This window comes from Saimiri boliviensis, chromosome 7 (genome assembly GCF_048565385.1).
Source record: "Saimiri boliviensis isolate mSaiBol1 chromosome 7, mSaiBol1.pri, whole genome shotgun sequence".
Classification (NCBI taxonomy): domain Eukaryota; kingdom Metazoa; phylum Chordata; class Mammalia; order Primates; family Cebidae; genus Saimiri; species Saimiri boliviensis.
In genome coordinates this window covers 12,294,455-12,317,069 of record NC_133455.1, presented here as the reverse complement: position 1 = coordinate 12,317,069, position 22,615 = coordinate 12,294,455, and the positions used below count along the sequence as shown (strand labels likewise).

The 22,615-nt window shown below is 47.8% G+C and overlaps 1 pseudogene; it reads left to right on the top strand.

Annotated features, from left to right (window-relative positions):
* The first annotated feature begins 10,049 nt into the window (after positions 1-10,049).
* Positions 10,050-15,356, top strand: LOC101048347 (small ribosomal subunit protein uS5-like; annotated as a pseudogene).
* The last annotated feature ends 7,259 nt before the right edge of the window (positions 15,357-22,615 follow it).

Sequence of the window (22,615 nt, the reverse complement as noted above, 5' to 3'; positions counted from 1 at the left end):
ATGAAACCCCATCTCTGCTAAAAACACAAAAATTAGCTGGGTGTGGTGGCAGGTGCCTGTAATCCCAGCTACTCAGGAGGCTGAGGCAGGAGAATCACTTGAACCCGGGAGACAGAGGTTGCAGTGAACCAAGGTTGCACCACTGCACTCCAGCCTGGGCAACAGAGTGAGACTCCATCTCAAAAAAGAAAAGAAAAGAAAAGAAAATTCCATTTAAGTCTCAAAAACCCTTTGGGGCTATCTAAAAAAAAACAAAAACAAAGATCCTATAAGAGAATTATTATTATCACTTTACCATTAAAGGAAGTATTATTCTCACTTTTCAGATGAGAAAATAGTCACAGATAAGTGAAATAGCTTGCCTAAGATTGTAAACTAGTAAATGGCAGAGCCAAGAATTGAACCCAGGTGAAGCTTTTTTTTTGAGACAAAGTCTCATTCTGTCGCCCAGGCTGGAGTGCAGTGGCGCGATTTTTGGCTCTCTGCAACCTCCACCTCCCAGGTTCAAGTGATTCTCCAGCCTCAGCCTCCTAAGTAGCTGGGATCACAGGCATGCGCCACCACCCCCAGCTAATTTTCGTATTTTTAGTAGCGACAGGGTTTCACCGTGTTGGCCAGGCTGGTTTCAAACTCCTGACCTCAGGTGATCCGCCCACCTTGACCTCCCAAAATGCTGGGATCACAGGCGTGAGTCTGTCCTGGCCCAGAATATTTTCATCCCCCAATTTTCCCCCCATGCCTCTTTGCAGTCCATCCTCCTGGCCCTATGCCAGGTCATCACCCGTCTGCTGGCTTTCACTAAATTCAGCTGATAAGAACAGATACTGCCAATGATGCGGCTCACACCCGTAATCCCAGCAGTTTGGGAGGCTGAGGCGGGCAGATAACCTGAGGTCAGGAGTTTGAGACCAGCCTGGTTCAAACGATCCTCTTGCCTTAGCCTCCTGAGTAGCTGGGACTACAGGTACGCATCACCATGCCCGGTTAATTTTCTTTTTCTTTCTTTCTTTCTTTCTTTTTTTTTTTTTTTTGTAGAGTTGGAGATCTCATTATGTTGCCCAGGCTGGTCTCAAACTCCTGGCCTCAAGAGATTCTCCTGCCTTGGCCTCCCAAATTGCTGAGATTACAGGTGTGAGCCACTGCGCCTGGCCTGGTAATTACTTATTTTTTTTTTTTTTTTTTTTTTTTTTTTTGCTCAATACTATTCCATTGTATCAATACAACACAGGTGATTTATTCAGTTCTCTTGTTAAGTGCCATTTGGGTTGTCTGCAGTTTGGGGCTCTTTTGAATAAAGCTGCCATGAGGTTCATGTATGCCTTTTGTGTGGACAGATACTTTCACTGGTCTCAGGCAAATAGCTAGGAGAATTACTAGATCATATGCGAAGAGTATATTTAACTTTATAAGAAACTGCCAAACTTTTCCAATGTAATTGTGCCATTTTACACTCCCACCCGCAGCTTAAGAGAGCTCCAGTTGCTCCATGTCCTCACCAACACTTTGTATCATCAATCTTGTTAATTTTAGCCATTCTGGTCTATGTGTAGTGGTGTCTTATTATGGTTTTAATTTGTACTCCCCTGCCGACTAAAGAGATTGAGCATCTTTTCATCATGCTTATTTGCCATTTGTATGTCTTTTTCTGTAAAGTATTTGTTCGGTTATTTAGCTTATTTTTTTTTACTGGGTGTGATGGTTAATACTGAGTGTCAACTTGACTGGAGTGAAGGATACAAAGTGTGGTTCCTGGGTGTGTCTCTGAGGTTGTTGCCAAAGGAGATTGACATTTGAGTCAGTGGACTGGGAGAGGCAGACCCACCCTCAGTCTGGGAGGGCACCCTCTAATCAGCTGCCAGTGCAGCTAGGATAAAGCAGGCAGAAGAAGGTGGAAGGAGCCCACTTGCCGAGTCTTCCGGCCTTCATCTTTCTCCTGGGCTGGATGCTTCCTGCCTTCGAACATTGGACTCCAAGTTTTCGGCTTTTGGACTCTTGGATTTACCAGTGATTTGCCAGGGACTCTTGGGCCTTTGGCCGGAGACAAGGCTGCACGGTGGGCTTCCCTACTTTTGAGGTTTTGGGTTTCAGATTGGCTTTGTTGCTCCTAGGCTTGCAGACAGCCTACTGTGGGGCTTCACCTTGTGATCATGTGAGTCAATACTCTTTAATAAACTCCCCTTTGTATGTACATCTATCCTATTAGTTCTATCCCTCTAGAGGATCCTGAAAATACAGATTTTGGTATTTTGAACTGAGAATAGGGTAGTTCTAGAGAAACAGAACTTTCTTTTTTTTTTTTTTTTTAACATTGAGTTTCGCTCTTGTTTCCCAGGCTGGAGTGCAATGGTGTGATCTCAGTTCACTGCAATCTCCACCTCCTGGGTTCAAGCAAGTCTTCTGTCTTAGCCTCCAGAGTAGCTGGGATTATAGGTTCCTGTCATCATGCCTGGCTAATTTTTTTCATATTTTTGGTAGAGATGGGGTTTTACCATGTTGGCCAGGCTGGTCTTGATCTCCTGACTCCAGGTGATCCACACATCTCAGCCTCCCAAAGTGCTGGGATTACATGTGTGAGCCACCACACCTGGCAGAGGAACAGGATTTTAAGGATGGATTTCTTTAGTTGGTTTTGGGGTTTCTGGAGTTGGCTGCTTAATCTGATTAGACCCAAAAATGCTAAGGACTCTACTTCTTTTTTTTTTTTTTTTTTTTTTTTGAGACAGTTTTGTTCTCTTGCTCACTGCAACCTCCACCTCCCAGGTTCAGGCAATTCTGCCTTGGCCTCCTGAGTAGCTGGGATTACAGGCATATGCCACCATGCCTGGCTAACTTTAGTATTTTTAGTAGAGACAGGGTTTCATTCTTTTTATTTTTTTATTATTCTTTTTTTTATTTTTATTTTTTGAGATGGAGTTTCACTCTTGTTACCCAGGCTGGAGTGCAATGGCACGATCTCGGCTCACCGCAACCTCCGCCTCCTGGGTTCAGGCAATTCTCCTGTCTCAACCTCCTGAGTAGCTGGGACTACAGGCACATGCCACCATGCCCAGCTGATTTTTTGTATTTTTAGTAGAGATGGGGTTTCACCACGTTGACCAGAATGGTCTCGATCTCTTGACCTCATGATCCACCCGCCTCGGCCTCCCAAAGTGCTGGGATTACAGGCTTGAGCCACCGCGCCTGGCCTCATTCTTTTTATTTTTTTAATTGAGACCAAGTCTCCCTCTGTCACCAGGCTGGAGTGCAGTGGTGCAATCTTGGCTCACTGCAATCTCCATCTCCCAGGTTCAAGGGATTCTTCTGCCTCAGCCTCCCAAGTAGCTGGGACTACAGACATGTGCCACCATGCCCGGATAATTTTTGTATTTTAGTAGAGATGGGGTTTCATCATGTTGGCTGGGCTGGTCTCAATCTCTTGACCTCATGATCCATGCTCCTTGGCCTCCCAAAGTGCAGGGATTACAGGCATGAGCCACTGCACCCAACCAAAACAGGGTTTCTCCATGTTGGTCAGACTGGTCTCGAACTCCTGACCTCAGGTGATCAGCCTGCCTTGGCCTCCCAAAATGCTGGGATTACAAGTGTGAGCCACCATGCTTCTAATAGTATGGAGAACACTGACAGTGTTTGGCATGAACTGTTTAGAGAGTTATGCAAAATAAATGCTTTTTATACTCCTGATTTACCACTCATGAGAGAAAAGGAGTTTAGTGACTCTATACCTAATACCTTTGACCAAAGAATACAATAAAGTTGGTTGATTGCTCCTAAGTTTGCTGAACAAAGTGACGAAAGAAAAGGATGAGTGCAGGGATTCTAACTCCTGTCCAGAAGCATGTACTGAGCCTCAAGTCTTCTAAAACTGCCCTGAGAGTCTTATCTCCTGTAGACGAAGGGCTGAAATTGTGGAAAACCAGACACAGGCTCTTATCATGGGAGTGGCTGACCTGCAGCGAAAGGTGTGTGCACAGCCTCGCCAGATGTTTACTGTTAAAGTGAGGGCATTGATTGGAAAGGAATGGGACCCTGAAACTTGGCATGGGGACATGTCGGAGGACCCTGTTGAAGCTGGGATCACTGAGCTTACAAACTCTGATGAGCCTTTTTTGCCAGAGGAAACAGCCTCCCACCCTCAGTGGTGGCAACATCCCTTCCCCACCCATGCTGCCATCAGCCTTTCCACCTTTGTCTGAGGAAATTAACCCCGCCCTGCCTGAGGCAACAGTGATGGCCTCCCCTGAGTCAGTTGCCAGGCAAGACAATGCTGATTCTCCTCGGGAGCCACCCCCAACGCCCCTGTTTGCTTCTAGATCTATAACTAGACTCAAGTCCCAGCAGGTCCCTAGAGGTGAGGTTCAGTGTGTGACCCCCAAGGGGGTGTGCTACCCTCTAAAAGAACTGCTTGAGCTTTTTAATTTATATAAGCAAAAATCTGGAGAACAGGGATGGGAATGGATCTTAAGGGTGTGGGATAATGGTGGAAGAACCATAAAATTGGATCAGGCTGAATTTATTGATTTGAACCCACTAAGCAGGGATCCTGCATTTAATGTTGCAGCTTGGGGAGTTAAAAAATGTTCTGTTGATTTGCTTGTTAGCTGAAATATGGATCAAAAGATGGGCCACTGTGAGTGGTCTGGAAATGCCTGATCTCCCTTGGTTTAATGTGGAGGAAGGGATCCAAAGGCTTAGGGAGATGGGGATGGTGGAGTGGATCAGTCACTTTAGACAAACTTATCCCCGCTGGAGGGTCCAGAAGACATACGCTTCACCAGTACTTTGCGAAATAGATTTGAGAGGGGAGCACCTGAATCCTTGAAGAGCTCTGTGATTGCTTTTCTCTGTATGCCAGATCTTACAGTGGGAACTGCAGTCACTCAATTAGAAAATTTAAACGCAATGGGAATAATTGGATCCTGAGGTGTCAGGGGCCAAGTGGCGGCACTCAACTGTCAGAAGCTAGGTGGGTATAGTTACCATAATGGACGGCAGAGGCAAAGCAGCAATCAGAATCGTCTGATTTGTGTACAGCTCTGGCATTGGCTAATTAATCAGTGTTCCTAGAAGAGAAATTGATAGGAAGCCTCTGTATTCTTACTTAATTTGAATAAGCAGAAAACTCCCAGGTCAAGTGGAGGAAAGACTAATTTGAATTGTAAAAACAGAGAATCATGGCCCCTCAATCAATTTCCAGACTTGAACCAGTTTATAGACCCAGAACCCCTTGAATGAAGGGGAGGCCAAGTCCCCTTGAGGAAGAACCCCACTACACTACCAACAATTTATACTGTTAATCTTTCTTCCATCTGTTTCCAGACAGACCTCTTTTTACCAGGGTAACTGTGCATTGGGGAAAGGGGAATGATCAGACTTTTGGGGGACTGCTGGACACTAGTTCTGAGCTGATGTTGATTCCAGGAGATCCAAAATGTCATTGTGGTCCTTCAGTTAAAGTAGGGGCTTATAGGTCAGGTAATTAATGAAGTTTTAGCTCAGGTCTGACTTTCAGTGGGTCCAGTGGGTCCCTGGACTCATCCTGTGGTCATTTCCCCAGTGCCAGATTACATGATTGGCATAGACATACTTAGCAGCTGGCAGAACCCCACATTAGCTCCCTGACTGGTAGGGTAAGGGCTACTATGGTGGGAAAGGCCAAATGGAAGCCATTTGCACTGCCTCTACCTAGAAAAATCGTAACTCAAAAACAATAGCACATCGCTGGAGGGACTGCAGAGATTAGTGCCACCATCAAGGGCTCGAAAGATGCAGGGGTGATGATTCCCACCACATCCCCGTTCAACTCTCCATTTGGCCTGCGCAGAAGACAGATGGATTTTGGAGAATGACAGTGGATTATCCTAAGCGTAAGCAAGTGGTGACTCCAATTGCAGCTGCTGTACCAGATGTGGTTTCATTGCTTGAAGAAATTAACACCTCCTGGTACTTGGTATGCAGCCATTGATTTGGCAAATGCCTTTTTCTCCATACCTGTCCGTAAGGCTTACCTGAAGCAATTTGCCTTCAGCTGACAAGGCCAGCAATATACCTTCACTGTCCTACCTCAGGGGTATATCACCTCTCTGGCTTTGTATCAGAATCTTGTTCGCAGAGATCTTGATCATTTTTCCCTTCCACAAGATATCACACTGGTCCATTACGTGATGACTTTATGCTGATTGGCTCCAGTGAGTGAGAAGTAGCAAATGCCCTCATCTTATTGGTGAGACGTTTGCCTGTCAAGGGATGGGAAATAAATCCGACTAGAATTCAGGAAGCGTCTACCTTGGTAAAATTTCTAGAGGTCCAGTGGTGTGAGGCCTGTCGAGATATTCCTTCTAAGGTAAAGGATAAGTCGCTGCGTTTGGCCTCTCCTGCGACCAAGAACAATGCCTAGTGGGCCTATTTGGATTTTGGAGGCCACACATTCCTCATTTGGGTGTGTTATTCTGGCTCATTTATTGAGTGACCCGAAAGCCTGCCAGTTTTGAGTGGGGTTCAGAACAGGATAAGGCTCTGTGACAGGTCCAGGCTGCTGTGCAAGCTGCTCTGCCACTTGGGCTGTTTGACCCAGCAGATCCAATCGTGCCTAAGGTGTCAGGGACAGGTAGGGATGCTGTCTGGAGCCTTTGACAGGCCCCCATAGGGAAATCACAGTGGAGGCCTCTAGGATTTTGGAGCAAGGCCCTGATATGTTCTGCAGATAACTACTCTTCTTTTGAGAGACAGCTCTTGGCCTATTACTGGGCTTTGGTAGAAACTGAACATTTGACGATGGGTCATCAAGTCACCATGTGACCTGAACTGCCTGCCGTGAACTGGGTGCTTTCTGACTTATCTCGTCATTAAGTTGGGCTTGCACAGCAGCATTCCATCATCAAATGGAAGTGGTATATACATGATGGGGCTGAGCAGGTCCTGAAGGCACAAGTAATTTACATGAAGAAGTGGCTCAAATGCCCGTGGTCTCCACTCCTGTCACCCTGCCTACTCTCCCGCTGCCTGCACTGATGGCCTTATGAAGAGTTTCCTATGATCAGTTGACAGAGGAAGAGAAGACTAGGGCCTGATTTACAGATGGTTCTGCAAGATATGCGGGCACCACCTGAAAGCGGACAGCTGCAGCACCACAGCCCCCTTCTAGGACACCCTTGAAGGACAGTGGTGAAGGGAAATCGTCCCAGTGGGCAGAACTTCACATACTATACCTGACTGTGTACTTTGCACGGTAGGAGAAGTGGCCAGATGTGTGATTATATACTGATTAACAGGCTGTAGCCAGTGGTTTGGCTGGATGGCTAGGGACTTGGAAGATGCCTGATTGGAAAATTGGTGACAAAGAAATTTGGAGAAGAGGTATACGGATGGACCCCTCTGACTGGTCAAAATGGTGAAGATATTTGTATCCATGTGAATGCTCACCAAAGGGTGACCTCAGCAGAGTAGGATTTTAATAATCAAGTAGATAGGATAACTCATTTTGTAGACACCACACAGCCTCTTTCCCAGCTACCCCTGTCATCACCCAATGGACCCGTGAACAAAGTGGCCATGGTGGCAGGGATGGAGGTTACACATGGGTTCAGCAATGTGGACTTCCACTCGCCAAGGCTGACCTGGCTACAGCTACCGCCGAGTGCCCAATGTGCCAGCAGCAGAGACCAACGCGGAACTCTTGATATGGCACCATTCCTCAGGGTGATCAGCCAGCTACTTGATGGCAGGTTGAGTATATTGGACCTCTTCTGTCATGGAAAGGGGAATGGTTTGTCCTCACAGGAATAGACACTTAACTCCAGATATGGTTTTACCTGCAATGCTTCTTCCAAAACAACCATCCATGTACTCACAGAATGCCTTATCCACCATCATGGTATTCCACACAGCATTGCCTCTGACCCAGGCACTCACTTTAAAGCTAAAGAAGTGTGCCAGTGGGCTCGTGCTCATGGAATTCACTGGTCTTACCATGCTCCCCATCATCCCAAAGCAGCTGGATTGATAGAACGGTGGAATGGCCTTTCGAAGTCACAGTTACAATGCCAACTAGGTGACAATACTTTGCAGAGGTCGGGTGAAGTTCTCCAGACGGCCGTGTATGCTCCGAATCAGTGTCCAGTATATGTTACTGTTTCCCCCATAGCCAGGACTCATGGGTCCAGGAACCAAGGGGTGGAAGTGGAAATGACATCACTCACCATCACCCCAAGTGCCCCACTAGCAAAATTTTTGCTTCCGGTTCCCGCAACATTGCACTCTACTGGCCTAGAGGTCTTTGTTCCAGAGGGAGGAACGCTGCCACCAGGAGGCACAACAGTGATCCCACTAAACTGGAAGTTGAGATTGTCACCTGGACACTTTCAGCTTCTGCTACATTTAAGTCAACAGGCTAAACAGAGAGTTACAGTGTTGGCTGGGGCGACTGACCCAGGCTATGAAGATGAAATCAGTCTCCTACTCCACGATGAAGGTAAGGAAGAGTAAGAGTAAATACAGGAGATCCATGAGGGCATCTCTTAGTATTACCCTGCCCTGTGATTAAGGTCAATGGGAAACTACCACAACCCAATCCAGGCAGGACTGCAAATGGCCCAGACCCTACAGAAATGAAGGTTTGGGTCACTCCACTAGGTCAAAAAAACTACAACCCACTGAAGTGCTTGCTGAAGGCAAAGGGAATGCAGTATGGGTGGTAGAAGAAGATAGTCATAATACTAGCTATGGCCACATGACTAGTTGCAGAAACAAGGACTGTAATTGTCATGAATATTTCCTCCTTATTTGTTAAGAATATGTTTGTGCGTGTATACACTTGTACTAAGAAAATGTCTTGGGCCGGGAGAGGTGGCTCACGCCTATAATCCCAGCACTTTGGGAGGCCGAGGCGGGTGGATCACGAGGTCAAGAGATTGAGACCATCCTGGTCAACATGGTGAAACCCCATCTCTACTAAAAATACAAAAAATTAGCTGGGCATGGTGGCGCATGCCTGTAATCCCAGCTACTCTGGAGGCTGAGGCAGGAGAATTGCCTGAACCCAGGAGGTGGAGGTTGTGGTGAGCCGAGATCGCGCCATTGCACTCCAGCCTGGGTAACAAGAGCGAAACTCCGTCTCCAAAAAGAAAAAGAAAATGTCTTCATGTTATTTCCTTACTTTTTCCTTTATCATGTGACATAAGATTTATTGACTTCATATCACATTTAAGTGTTGTTTGCTTTATGTAATAGCATTTAGGTTAAGGATTAACGTGCTTCTGGTTGCACAAAGGATAGGCATATTATTTTGGGTGTCATAATGACTTATTGTTGTCTTTATTTGAAGATTACGTATGATTTCGGCAGATGTGTATGGGTTCAAGTTGACAAGGGGCAGACTTGTGGTGGTGAATACTGAGTGTCAATTGACTGGAGTGAAGGATACAAAGTGTGGTTCCTGGGTGTGTCTCTGAGGTTTTTGCCAAAGGAGATTGACATTTGAGTCAGTGGACTGGGAGAGGCAGACCCACCCTCAGTCTGGGAGGGCACCCTCTAATCAGCTGCCAGTGCGGCTGGGATAAAGCAGGCAGAAGAAGGTGGAAGGAGCCCACTTGCCGAGTCTTCCGGCCTTCATCTTTCTCCCGGGCTGGATGCTTCCTGCCCTCGAACATTGGACTCCAAGTTTTCAGCTTTTGGACTCTTGGCTTTACCAGTGATTTGCCAGGGACTCTTGGGCCTTTGGCCGGAGACAAGGCTGCACGGTGGGCTTCCCTACTTTTGAGGTTTTGGGTTTCAGATTGGCTTCGTTGCTCCTAGGCTTGCAGACAGCCTACTGTGGGGCTTCACCTTGTGATCGTGTGAGTCAGTCCTCCTTAATAAACTCCCCTTCAGCTTCTCGGAAAAAACACCAAGTGGCAGGTGACGCCGGTGCAGGTGGGGCGGTGAGTGGCCCTTGGATGGGGAATCTGCTTCCGCGGAGGTTTCGGCAGTGCAGTCGGGGCCGGGAGGGCCGAGGCCGCAGAGCTGGCGGAGGCAAGGCTGAGGATAAGGAGTGGAGGCCCGTCACCAAGCCGGGCTGCCTGATCAAGGACATGAAGATAAAGTCCCTGGAGATCTACCTCTTCTTCCTGCCCATCAGGGAATCTGAGATCATTGACTTTTTCCTGGGGGTGTCTCTCAAGCAAGAGGTTTTTTTTTTTTTTTTTTTTTTTTTTTTTGAGAGGGAATTTCGCTCTTGTTACCCAGGCTGGAGTGCAATGGCGCGATCTTGGCTCACCGCAACCTCCGCCTCCTGGGTTCAGGCAATTCTCCTGCCTCAGCCTCCTGAGTAGCTGGGATTACAGGCACGTGCCACCATGCCCAGCTAATTTTTTATATTTTTAGTAGAGACGGGGTTTCACCATGTTGACCAGGATGGTCTCGATCTCTTGACCTCGTGATCCACCCGCCTCGGCCTCCCAAAGTGCTGGGATTACAGGCTTGAGCCACCGCGCCCGGCAAGCACGAGGTTTTGAAGGTTATGCCGGTGCAGAAGCCGACCCAGGTGGCCAGCACACCAGGTTCAAGGCATTTGTTGCCATTGGGGACTACAATGGCCACGTCGATCTGGGTGTTAAGTGTTCCAAGGAGGTGGCCACTGCCATCCGTGGCGACATCATCCTGGCCAAGTGCTCTATTGTCCCTGTGCACAGAGGCTACTGGGGGAACAAGATCGGCAAGCCCCACACCGTCCTCCCTTGCAAGGCGACAGGCCACTGTGGCTCTGTGCTAGTGCACCCCATCCCTGCACCCAGGGGCACTGGCATCGTCTCAGCACCTTTGCCCAAGAAGCTGCTCATGATGGCTGGTGTTGATGACTGCTACACCTCAGCCAGGGGCTGCACTGCCACCCTGGGCAACTTCGCCAAGGCCACCTTTGATGCCATCTCTAAGACCTACAGCTACCTGACCCCTGACCTTTGGAAGGAGACTGTATTCACAAAATCTCCCTATCTGGAATTCACTGACCACCTCCTCAAGACCCACACCAGAGTCTCTGTGCAGAGGACCCAGGCTCCAGCTGTGGCTACAACATGGGTGTTTTTTTTTTTTTAAGACAGGGTTTCATCATGTTGGTCAGGCTGGTCTTGAACTCCCGACCTCACGTGATCCACCCACCTTGGTCTCCAAAGTGCTTGGATTACAGGCGTGAGCCACCACGCCTGGCTAATATAGGGTTTTTATACAAGAAAAATAAAGCAAATTAACCCTGCAAAAAATAAAATAAAATAAACTCCCCTTCATATATACATCTATCCTATTAGTTCTGTTCCTCTAGAGAACCCTGACTAATATACTGGGTTATTTGTCTTTTCATTATTAGTTGTAAGAATTGTTTATATATTCTAGATACTGAATATATATTCAGTCTTTTGTCATATTTATATAAAGCATATTTTCTTTCAATCTGTGGTGTACAGTTTCATTTTTAAAACAATGTCTCTGGAAGAAGAAATTAAGATTTTAATGAAGTGCTATCTGACAATTGTTTTTATGATTTGTGCTTTTTTTGTGTCCTAAGAAATTGCTGCTTACCCCTAGGCCACCAAGGTTTTTTCTTGCTTTCTTCTAGAAGTTTGTTTGTTTTAGAGACAGAGTCTCGCTTTGTCACCTAGGCGGGAGTGCAGTGGTGTGCCATAACTCATTGCAGTCTTGAACTCCTGAGCTCAAGCAATCCTCCCGCTTCAGTCTCCAAAGTAGCTGGGACTACAGGTGCACACCACCACACCTGGCTAATTATTATTATTATTTTTTTTGTAGAGACAGGGTTTCACTATGTTGCCCAAGCTGGTCTTGAACTCTTGGGCTCAAGTGCTCCTCCTGCCTCAGCCTCCCAAAGCATTGAGATTGCAGGCACAAGCCACTGAGCCTGGCCTTCTAGAAGTTCTGTAGATTTAGTTTTTCCATTTAGGTCTCTGATTCATTTTAAGTTAACTTTTTGTTTATGATGTGAGGTAGGGGTCATGATTCATTTGTTCCTTCCATAAAGATATGTTTCAGTCCCAGCTTCCTTTCCTCATTGAATCACTCTAGCACCTTTGTCAAAAATTAATTGATTGTATATATGTGGATCTATTTTTGAGCTCTCTATTCTGTTTCATGATATACAGCATCATTATGCTACTTCCCACACTGTCTTGATTAATGCAGATTTACAATTCTCCTTGAAATCAAGTCGCTCCAACTTTGTTCTGTTTTTCATAATTGTTTTGGCCACTTTATAATACCTACAGCTAACATATTTAATGCTGAAAGTCTAATTACTTAAACATTTTTCTCCCTAAGGTTGGGAACAAGGCAAGAATATCTGCTCTCACTACTTCTATATGTTAATAACGTTGTCCTGGAGGTCCTAGGAAGGACAGTGAGGCAAGAAAAAGAGTGGGAAAAGGCCAAGTGAAATTGTCTTTATTTGCAAATGACATGATTATGCATGTAGGAAATCCTAAGGAATTTACAATACAGCAAAACTATTAGAACCAATATTTTATTTAGCAAGGTCAGAGGATACAAGGTCAATATACAAAAATGTATTTCTCTACACTAGCATGAACAACTGGGAGTTCAATGTATAGAAACATTTATGGTAGTATCAAAAAATGTAAAATACATAGGGATACGACCAGGTGCAGGGGCTCACGCCTGTAATCCCAGCACTTAAAGGAGGCTGGGGTGGGAGGATCACTTGAGCTCATGGGTTCAAAACCAGCCTGGGCAGTACAGTGAGACCCCTCCATCTCTAAAATTAAAAAAATATATACCAATAGGCCTTTCTTTTTGTAGAAATCATCAAATAGATTCTAAATTGCATATGAAAATGCAAACAAACTATTAATATTTTGAAGCAGCCTTTAATAAGTTGAGGGAGTTTTCTTCCATTCTAAACTCTACATGGTCGGAGTTTGTTTTTGTTTTTAACCCATGAATAGGTGTTAATTTTATCAAGTGTTTTTTTCTCATCAGTTATCATGACCACGAAGTGAACTCAGATTATATATATATATATATATTTTTTCTGTGCCTATGTTTACTCAGCTAACCTAGATGTATTCTTTTTTTCTTTTTTTTGAGACAGAGTCTCACTCTGTTGCCAGGCTGGAGTGCAGTGGCGCGATCTCGGCTCACTGCAATCTCTGCCTCCCAACTTCAAACAATACTCCTGCCTCAGCCCCCCAAGCAGCTGGGATTACAGGCATGTGCCACCACACCCAGCTAATTTTGGTATTTTCAGTAGAGATGGAGTTTCACCGTGTTGGCCAGAATGGTCTCAATCTCTTGACCTCATGATCTGCCCACCTCAGCCTCCCAAAGTGCTGAGATTACAGGTGTGAGCCATTGCGCCTGGACGATGTATTATTTAAAACAAAACAAAAAAACACCTGACCGGATGTAGCCAGGCACACACCAAAATGTCTGGTAATTTTTTCTTGGTTGTTTTTTTTTTTTTTTTTTTTTTTTTTTGAGATGGAGTCTGGCTGTTTTGCCCAGGCTGGAGTGCAATGGTGCCATCTCAGCTCACTGCAACCTCCACCTCCCAGGTTCAAGTGATTCTCCTGCCTCAGCCTCCTGAGTAACTGGGATTATAGGCGTGTGCCACCACGCCCAGCTAATTTTTTTGTATTTTTAGTAGAGACAGGGTTTTACCATTGTTGGCCAGGATGGCCTTGATCGCCTCACCTTGTGATCTGCCCACTTCGGCCTCCCAAAGTGCTAGGATGACAGGGGTGAGCCACTGCACCCAGCCTTTTTTTTTTTTTTTTTTTTTGTATTGTTTGTAAAGACAGGGTCTTGCTATGTTGCCCAGGCTGGTCTCAAACTCCTCTAGCTCCTCTAGCCCTCAGCCTCCCAAAGTGCTCTGATTACAGGCATGAGCCACCACACCTGGTGGAGATCTGGTTGTTTGATAAGTGTCTGGTGCTTCCCTCTTCTTGCCCTCTCTAGCCTGCCACCTTGCAGGACCTGCCTTCCTTCCACTTCACCTTCTGCCATGATTGTAAGTTTCCTGAGGCCTCCCCAGCCATACTGGAACTGTGGGTCAATTACACCTCTTTTCTTTATAAATTACTCAGTCTCAGTATCTTTATAGCAGTGCAAGAACAGATTTAAGACCTCAGGCTAGAGTGCAGCAGCATGGACACAGTTCACTTCAGCCTTGACCTCCTGGTCTCAAGTGGATCTCCTGCCTCAGCCTCCTGAGTAGCTGGGACTACAAGCAAATGCCACCATGCCCAACTAATTTGTTTTAAATTTCTCATAGAGACGGTGTCTCAGTATGTTGCCTAGGCTGGTCTTGAACTCCTGGGATCAAATGATCCTCTTGCCTCAGCCTCCCAAAGTATTGGGATTACAGGCATGAGCCCCCTCGCTCAGCCCTAGATATATTCTTTTGTTTTTTAGATGAAGTTTCTCTCTTGTTGCCCAGGCTAGAGTACAGTGGTGAGATCTCGACTCACCACAACCTCCGCCTCCCAGGTTCAAGTGATTCTCCTGCCTCAGCCTCCTTAGTAGCTGGGATTACAGGCATGTGGTGCCACACCTGGCTAATTTTGTATTTTTAGTAGAGATGGGATTTCTCCATGTTGGTCAGGCTGGTCTTGAACTCCTGACCTCAGGTGATCTGCCCCCCCCTTGGCTTCCCAAAGTGCTGGCTGGGATTACAGGCATGAGCAACCGTGCCCAGCCTAGCCCTAGATATATGCCTAACCACTGTTCTGTGCTGTCTCCCTATGTGTCAGATGCTGTGTTTAGTTCTGCACACGGAGTGGAGAACGACAGAGAACTGGTTTTGCCCAAACGGAGCCTAAGTCTCCTCTGGAACTTAGTACTCTCTGTGGCGATTATGTATGTCAATCTCGGATCACACAGGGTCCTGTGAGGTCCTGCTCATTCATCTCCATAGCCCCAGTGTCTAGCCCGGTGCTGTTAGCTGAATAGATGAGTTTAATCTGAGAAGGCTTCATGGAGGAAGTAGCTTTGAGTAGAACCTTGGAGCTAGAGGAGTTGAGCAGTTTCCTTCAGCCCACAGTGATTATTCACAATGGCCACCATTTATCAAGCACCTTCCTGTGCCACACAGTACAGTGAGCATCTTAACCTCTCAGGGGCATTCAGCCAGTGAAGGGCAGAGGAGAGCTTGTATTTGAACCCAGACCCACAGCCCTAATGACTGCCTTATACTGCCCCTCCAAGTCTGGTTTAAAACTATTAAGGTTTTATGAGGGCTTGAGTCTTCCTACTTCATATTCTCAACCCCCTGTTTCTCTTTTGCTAGGGACATTCAGATGGGTATAGAGAGTCGTGTAGTGATGGTCAATGCAGCAATGCCTGGACTCGGAACACCTTGATGCCTTGGGAAGACTTTTCTCCGCCTCCCCTGCCAGGTCCTTCAGACTCTGCGGGACAATGCCTTTCACCCCGTCCTTCGAATCCCCCTTTCCTTCTTCAGCCCCCTCTCCCCCTCCTCCTTCCTTAGCCCCTCTAGTTCATTGGGCTGTGCCGGAATCTGTGGGGAAAGGAGCAGGATTTCAGCTAAATATAAACCAGGCTGTTCCAGTTTCCAAATAGAACAAAGGAGCAGGGTGTTAAGTTGATTTTTATAAATAAAGAGAGAGGGAGTGAGAGAATATTTTTTCGAGATGTTTAATAAAATCGCCTTGCGAGAGGCAGGAAAATCACTGGGCTGCGGTGGGAGGGTTTGCAGGAGGAAGGGGAGGGGGAGGAGGGAGAGTGGGGGATGCTTCCTTCTCTCTGCAGAGATTCTTTTCCTTGGACCAGGGAGAGAAGGTGGTGCAGAGAGGGGTGGAGGGGAACGGGGAGGAGCGTGAGTGTCCCTGGGAGGAAGAGGAGGAGGACAGGGAAGGCTTGTCATCATAATAGTTACTGCGCATTATAGAATAGTTCCTGCATATTGAGCACTTACTGTATGCCAAGTTTTATGCCAGATTACGGCATCATCTCACCAAATGTGGTCAGGATCCTCGTCACTTGAAGCTCTGTGATCTAGCACCTGCCTACCTCTCTGACCTCATCTCCTCCCTCTCTCCCCCTGGCTCACTCTACTCCCACTACGGAGGCTCCACACACCAAACTCATCCCTTCCTCAAGGTCTGTGTACCCCCTAGGTCTCACAGCCAGCTCTTTGTCATCATTTCAGGTCTCAGAATAAATGTCACTTCCTTCCTGACCACCTTACAGAAAAGAGAAGCCACATCCACGGCAGTCAGGATTACATTCCCTTGTTTCACTTTCATTAAGACATCACTTCCAAAACTGTTTGCCTGCTTTTTTACGTCTCCTCACTTCCTCCCCAAAAATGAAAGTCCAGTAAAAGCAGAGACTTTGGCTGAATGTGGCAGCTCATGACTGCAGTCCCAGCTCCTCAGGAGGCTGAGGCAGGAGGATGGCTTGAGCCCAGGAGGTCGAGGCTGCAGTGAGCTGTGATCACACCACTGTACTCCAGCCTGGGTGACAGAGCAAGATGCTGCCTCAAAAAAAATGAACAAATAAGCCCAGAGACTTTGTCTCTCTTCTTCACTGCGGTAAGGCCAGGACCTAGAGCAGTGCCTGGCACATAGTAGATGTTGCTTAATATTTATTTGCTAGATGAATGGATAAGTGAATGAAACTCGGAGAGGTGAAGCGACTTGCCCAAGATCACACAGCTAGGAAATGACAGAATTCAGGAGAAAGCCTAAATTCATCTGCTCTCCAAATGCATGCCCTTTTTACTATTTTGTAAGGCTTCCAATATGATGGAGGAGAGGATTGAAGGGGATCACTATGGAACCTTGGAATTTGGGGGGATGAACAGGCACAATCCTGGTAGGGGGTCAGTGAAGTCAAATGTTACATCACCCTCACCCTTAAGCAAAGTGTTTCTTACCACAGACAGATCTTGTGGGGACTATTTTTTTTTTTTTTTTTTTTTTTTTTTTTTTTGAGACGGAGTTTCGCTCTTGTTACCCAGGCTGGAGTGCAATGGCGCGATCTCGGCTCACCGCAACCTCCGCCTCCTGGGTTCAGGCAATTCTCCTGCCTCAGCCTCCTGAGTAGCTGGGATTACAGGCACCCGCCACCATGCCCAGCTAATTTTTTGTATTTTTAATAGAGACGGGGTGTCACCGTGTTGACCAGGATGGTCTCGATCTCTTGACCTCGTGATCCACCCGCCTCGGCCTCCCAAAGTGCTGGGATTATAGGCGTGAGCCACAGCGCCCGGCCCTGTGGGGACTATTACATAGAGTTTTACCCAGTGCCACCCAAAGGAGAGCTAGTCTAGGTTTTGGGGAGGGGCAGAGGGCTTCTCACCTTAGGAGCTGGCAGGGATGGCCGGAGGAAGCCGTACTGTGCGCCTCTGCCTTCCTTGTCTTGCTGCCCCTTCAACCTTTCCTCTTTTACCTCCACACACAGCGGTGAGTCAGGGTTGGGTTGGGCTAAGCGGCTGCACAGATCTCCGGGGCACCCGGCGATGTGACTATGTCTTCCTGCTGACATCAGGTCCTGTCTCACCAGGATGTCTAAGGCATAACGTTGGACAAATCAAGCGGCTCCCTGGTGTCTCAGTGTCTTCCTGTGTAAGACGGGGCTGGTGAAGTTTGCTTGGTTATGAAGATTAGAAATCCTGTATTAGGCCAGGCACGGTGGCTCACACTTGTAATCCCAGCACTTTGAGAGAGGTCTAGGTGGAGGATTGCTCAAGGGCAGGGAGTTGAGACCCTGTCTCTACAAAAAAAAATTTTAAATTAGCCATGTATGGCTTGTGTGTGCCTGTAGTCTCAGCTACTTGGGAGGTTGAGGCAGGAGGATTGCTTGAGCCCGGGAGTTTGAGGCTGCAGTGAGTTATGATTGTGCCATTGCATTCCAGCCTGGGTGATGGAGTGAGACTTTTGTCTCAAACAAAAAGTCAGGCATGTAGCTCACACCTGTAATCCCAGCACTTTGGGAAGCCGAGGTGGATGGATCACTTGAGGTCAGGAGTTCGAGACCAGCCTGGCCAACATGGCAAAACCCCATCTCCACCAAACATACAAAAAAATTAGCCAGGCATGGTGGCATCGCCTGTAGTCACAGCTACTTGGGTGACTGAGGCAGGAGAATCACTTGAACTTGAACTTGGGAGGCAGAGGCTGCAGTGAGCTGAGATCACGCCACTGCACTCCAACCTGGACAACAGAGCAAGACTCCGTCTTGAAATATATATGTATATATATAATCCAATCCTGTGTCTCAGAACTAAGGAAGTAGTGGGGCTGTGGGGCTTTCTGGTGCTCCAGGTGGTAGAGCCTGGGATAAGTGGGGAGTAAAGAGATCAGAAAGGGTCATAGTGAAAAGAGAAGCAGAGACCTGGCCTTGGTTAAGAGGACAAAGAGGGAATTCAGGGTGGGGTGCGGGAGGGATGCTGTAGTTTGGGGGGCTGTGCTCTGTGCCTCTGACTCATTTGGACAGAGCAGCTTGATTGCCTGCGGCAGGAGTTGCTGTTTATAACCCGCAGGTTCTAACAGCCTCCTGAGCACAGAGCCCTGCAGCCACCTGGGGCCCTTCTTCCTGGGCTGCAGGGCGAGGGGAGGAAGGAGCTGGCATCGGGGGGGGGAGGGGTGTCTGGTAGCCAAAGGGAAGGCAGTGGCTGACCCTCGTTTCTCTTTGCCATGGACTCTACAGTCAGTACAAAATGCACATCAAGGGCCCTGTGGGTCATTCTGGGGACATCTAGCTTGTCATCAGCAGAGTGCCTGGCACCTAAGAGGAATGAATGAATGAATGAATGAATGCATAGAAGTAGCTTCAGGCTTTTTATTTGGTCAGATCATGTCATGTCTCTGCCCCAAGCTCTTCAATGCTTCCCCATCTCATTTGGAATAAAAGACAAAGCTCTGGCTGGGCGCAGCGGCTCATGCCTTTAATCCCAGCACTTTGGGAGGTCAAGATGGGTGGATCACCTGAGGTTGGGAGTTTGAGACCAGCCTCACCAACATGGTGAAATCCTATCTCTACTAAAAATACAAAAAATTAGCCAGGCATGGTGGCATATGCCTGTAATCCCAGCTACTCAGGAGGCTGAGGCAGGAGAATTGCTTGAACACAGGAGGTGGAGGTTGTGGTAAGCCAAGATAGCACCATTGCACTCCAGCCTGGCCAACAAGAGCAAAACTCTGTCTCCAAAAATAAAAAGTCAGAGCTGTTACAGTGACCTACGAGGCTCCTATGTGACCTGGTTCCTCTTGCTGCTGCTGCTGCTTCTTTTTTTTTTTTTTGGATGAGATGCTGTCTCACTCTGTCACCCAGGCTGGAGTGCAATGGCGTAACTTCGACTCACTGCAACCTCCACTTCCCGAGTTTGAGCAATTCTCCTGTCTCAGCCTCCCGAGAAGCTGGTTTTACAGGTGCGTACCACCACACCCACCTAATTTTTGTGATTTTAGTAGAGATGGTTTTTGCCATGTTGGCCAGGCTGGTCTCAAACTCTTGACCTCAGGCGATCTGCCCACTTTAGCCTCCCAAAGTGCTGGAATAACAGGCGTGAACCACCATGCCTGGCCCCTGCTTTCTTCATCCTATCTTCCTACTCATCCCCTTCACTCCAGCGGCCTCCTTGCTGCCCCTGGGAACGCACTGGGTCCACTCCTGCCTATGGCTCTGCTCTGCTTCTTTCTCCTGGGACACTCTTCCCCCAGATACTGGCATGCTATGGTCCCTCACCTCCTTCAGGTCTTTGCTCAAATGACAGCTTCTCAGGAAGGCGTTCCCCGACCATCCTACCTAAAATCACACCCATGCAGTACACACGCCTCATTCCCTTTCCCGGCTTCGTTCTGCTCCATCGGATTTATTGTCATCCAGCGTACGACGTCTCTTACTAATTCATCTTTTTATTGTCTGGCTCCTTCTACCAGAACACCAGCTCTAGGAGGGCAGGAGTTTTTGTCTGTTTTGACTCTGCTTTCTCTGGAGGAGCTAGAATAGTGCCTGGCACATAACTGGCACTCAAAAACACATGTGTTAGCTCCATGAATTCCCTGGGATTTTCATGGCCTTGCTGTGTGTCCCTGGGTGGTGAACCTCACCTCTCTGGGCCTCACTCTGTTGAACTCACTGGCCTTCCAGTTTAGCCCGTCTAAGGCTCTGTCCCTGCATCCTGGCGCTCCAGGGTTTTTGTTTGGTTTGTTTTGTTTCTCCCCAGAATATCGCTAAAAGGAGAATTGGTCAAGGCCTGGCTTGATATTTTTCTCCTAGGCTAGACTTTGAGCCAGGCACGTGCCGGCACTCTTGTATCTGAGTAAGGGGCTCTGACTAGATGCATTTGTGTGAATAACCTTCTATATGTGTTTGGGAACCTGGGTGAGATGGGACATTCCAGCAAAATGTCAGCATAGGCCCCAATTCTGTCTTTCTGTTTCTTTTTGTTTGCAGTGGAGCAAAGAGTAGAAATCTCCAAGGGCGCCGCAGACCCTTCTCTAATGAATCAATGGGAACGCCCACTGCTCTGGAGATGAGGGGAAGAGTCTGCTGGCTGTGAATCCCACACCTGTAGCAGGCTGTTTCCACTTCCTCAGGAGCCAGCTGTGAGAAACCCGCAGCAGAACTGCCCACCTTCCAACGAGGGACGCCTGCAGGAGAAACGCAGGCTTCAGTGGGGATGCCAAGCCCATTTTTAGATCTCATCTGTTCTTAATGAGAAATGGGTCCAACCTTGCCCAGGTTTCTAGAACAATCCCTGACAGGGCTTTGGAGTTTATTAGCATGTTCACATGCTATCTTGTTTAATTGCCAGATGATCTCTGGTTTTCTCTTCTTTTTATGGTATACTCCGTGGGACTAGCATAGTACCTAGCATCTGGTAGGAATCACTAGATTTTTGTAGGAAGAGTTAGTGTTCATAAGTCATGAGAGGCAGGCAATATTGTCATCATTTTTTTTTTAAAGAGGTGGGGCCTCACTCTGTTGCCCAGGCTATAGTGCTGAGGTGTGACCATAGCTCACTGCAGTCTTAAACTCCTGGGCTCAAGAGATCTCCCACCTCAGCCTCCCAAGTAGCTGGGACTACAGGCGCATGCCACAGTGCCTGGCTGTGTCATCATTTTATAGATGATGACGCTCAGGCTCAGTGGTGACATGACTTGCCCAAGGTCACATAGCCAAGAGATAAATCCATGCAGGCAGCTGGTTTGGGTTACCAGGAAAGAAAAGAAGTAACTCCCTCCAGTGGTGACTATACTTTGGGAAAACAACCTTTGCTTTTGAATATGGGGGTATCTAAAAGAGCGTGGGCCTTTGGCAGCCTGAGCAACTTGGGTTCAAATCCCAGTACTGCACTTGTGGACTTGGACAAGTTCTAAAGACAACAGGGGCTGGGCCCGGTGGCTCATGCATGTAATCCCAGCACTTTGGGAGGCCAAGGTGGGTGGATCACCTGAGGTCAGGAGTTTGAGAGCAGCCTGGCCAACATGGTGAAACTCTATCTCTATTTAAAAATACAAAAAAATTAGCTGGGCGTGGTGGTGCGCATCTATAGTTCCAGCTACTTGGGAGGCTGAGGCAGAAGAATTGCTTGAACCTGGGAGGCGGAGGTTGCAGTGAGCCGAGATTGAGCCATTGCACTCCAGCCTGGGCGACAAGAGCAAAGCTGTCTCAAAAAAAAAAAAAAAAAAAAAAAAAAAAAAAGACAACAGGGCCTCCGTTTTCCTATCTGTAAAATGGACACACCAACGTGCGTGTGTCCCTTTTACACAGAGCCTGTGGGAGTTTACAGTGAGAGAATGCAGTTCAATGCCTGCCACCGGGTGGTGCTCAATGCACTCCGACCCCACCCTGACCTTTCAGGTGATCTCTGGAATCCCCCAGCTCAGCTGCTGCACCAGCTCCTGCCCTCGCAACTTCAGGGCGGGGCTGGCAGGGCTGCTGAATAATCGTCCTGCGCATGCGCAGCCACCTCGCGTCACGTGGCCTCGTGCCAACCAAATTCTCAGGTGCGAGGACTCAAGAACTTTCTGCCGTCAGTGGGGGAGCCTTGGGACAGCTTTGTTCCCACCTCGGCTGGAGCTCCGGGTCCTGGAACACCTGAGTGTGCACTTGAGAGGGTAAGAGAGAAGGCAAAGACCTTCTAGAACCTCAAATGCGGGTTCTTTTGACCTTTCTTTGCTTTCTGATTTGAGACAGCGTCTAGCTCTGTTGCCCAGGTTGGAGGGCAGTGGCTCCGTCACAGCTCACTGCAACCTCCACCTCCCCAGGTTAGGCAATCCTCCCGCTTCAGCCACATGAGTAGCTGGGACCACAGGCTTGCACAGTCACCCAAGCTTTTTTACAAGGTTTTTTATTTTGAGACCGAGTTTGGTTCTGTCTTCCGGGCTGGAGTACAGTGACGCGATCCTGGCCCACTGCAACCTCCGTCTCCTGGGTTCCAGTGATTCTCCTGCCTCAGCCTTCCAAGTAGCTGGGATTATAGGCAGCTGCCGCCATGCCTAGCTAATTTTTTGTATTTTAGTAGAGACAGGGCTTCTCCATGTTGCCCAGGCTGGTCTCAGGAAATCCTGAGCTCGGGCAGTCCTGCCTCAGCCTCCCAAAGTGCTGAGATTACAGGCGTGGGCCACCTCGCCCTGCCTACCCAAAC